The sequence below is a fragment of the Chiloscyllium plagiosum genome, unplaced genomic scaffold (genome assembly GCF_004010195.1).
Source record: "Chiloscyllium plagiosum isolate BGI_BamShark_2017 unplaced genomic scaffold, ASM401019v2 scaf_12169, whole genome shotgun sequence".
Classification (NCBI taxonomy): Eukaryota; Metazoa; Chordata; class Chondrichthyes; order Orectolobiformes; family Hemiscylliidae; genus Chiloscyllium; species Chiloscyllium plagiosum.
The window spans coordinates 1-1989 of NW_025213284.1; positions in this window are offsets into that span (position 1 = coordinate 1).

Here is a 1989-nt window from a genome sequence, read left to right on the forward strand (position 1 = left end):
AATCCAGATATTACTACTCTCGAGGACCTCGTTCTTAAATTCCTGCCTAACTCTCTGTAATCTCCCTTCAGAGTCTGAACCTTTTCCCTTCCAATGTCGTTGGTTCCAATGTGGACAATGACCTCCTGTTGGCCCCTGACCCCTGTGAGAATGTTCTGTACCCTCTCTGAGACATCCTTGATCCTGGCACCAGGAAAACAACACACCATTCTGCTTTTTCGCTGCTGGCCACAGAAACGTCTGTCTGTGCCTCTGACGAGAGAGTCCTCTATTAGTTAGTGGGATAGGGAGGGGTAGGGGAATTGGGGTTGAGATAGAAATGGGGGGGGCAGGGAAATGGGGGGAAAGAGAGAGAACTGGGGGAAGAGCCATTGGATGGAGATTGGGATAGAATTGGGGGACAGGGAGATGTGGGAGGTGGGAGGGGATTGGGTGATAGAACTGAAGTAGACATGATGGACGGAATGGCCTGATTTTGTGACAGTTTAATTATTCCCTCCCTCTCTCTCTCTCTCTGTCCCTCCAGATGGAATCTGCTGACCAAGACGAAGAGCTCCTGGATGCAAAATGGGTTGAATGACCTCGATTACGTTCTTCTCTCTAAAGAGTATCTGCCTCTGTACACCAACATCACCGTCGACATCGGCACTGAGAAAGGAGGGCCCCAGCGAGCCACGTGACCCATCCTCACCCACCCACTTCCCCTCATAATTAGGGGTGAACCCCTACCCCCTCTCCCCTTCACTACAGCAGCTGTCACCCTCAGAAACCCGACCCTAGCCAGCTGAGGACCTGAATTTTGCAAAGATTGACTTTCTGGTTGTGAGTAGGTCTCTTTATTTGTTTTTTTGGATTTAGGGGCTCGCAAGTTTTTGCTGGGGCCCACACCCCCTCCCCCGATGGACTCTCTGGATCGAAGGGACTCTCTCCTGTGCCCCTTGCTGCTTCTGTTCCTACTCACACTCTAAGCGCCACCTCAAGGAACCGCATGACATGAGCTGACCAGCGATGGAAGGCGTCACCAGTGGTAACCCATTTGTGTGTGTGTTGGGTGTGATGGGATTGGGATGAGGGGGGAGGTGATGGTTTCCCATGTGATTCCAAACCGTCCCTTCCAGGGGGTGTGCCCTCAGAGTAACACCCCCTGCTGGAAACTTGGAGGCATTACAGGAGTGAGAGCCCGGACTCCCTCTCCACCCTTGGCCCATTGGGATGGGCACTGGGGGGTGGGTGCCACAGTCTTCCCCTCATCATCTCCCACCCCCAGTCACCATGTGCCAACATGTTTACAAACAGAAACACAAATTGTAATGTAGTTATTTTTGATTATCGGAAAACCCTCCATTAATTTAAAACCGGCAACACAGAAAAGATTTATCCTGCGCAATAATCTGTGAAGATCAATGAGGCCAAGAACTGTTTCAACGCAAAATTAACAACTTTATTTCTCAAAGTATAACCGAGGATAATTAACTAACGACTATTTACAACCTATCTTTTACTTTCCCTTCTATAACACTAGTCTGATAAACCCCGCCTCGATTAAAGTTTACTGAAACATTAAAGTTTCAAAATCAGCCAGCAGTCTAATCTTCTCTTGATCTTCCATCTGTAGATTTGCTCCCCAGGTCAGTGTCAATGTTTCTCTCTGTGCAAACTCCTTCTCCAGACAGGTGCCTCTCAGATAATTCTGACTAGCAGTCTATGTCTGTTGGTCTACTGGAAGTTCTCCTCCTAAATGTTCAGTTTTCCCTGGTTTTATATCCCCAAAGTATCGGATTGTGTCATTGGCTTTTAAGATTGTCAATATACTCAATTCAAACTTGATTGGAGTTGGGCATGCTTTGGGTAAAATTTAAACTGATTAGCTAATTCAAATTTATTTGTTGTCTCCAGGCAACCAGCTCCCCTAGCTGCTGGACCACATTTAGATTTAGATTTAGATTACTTACAGTGTGGAAACAGGCCCTTCGGCCCAACAAGTCCACA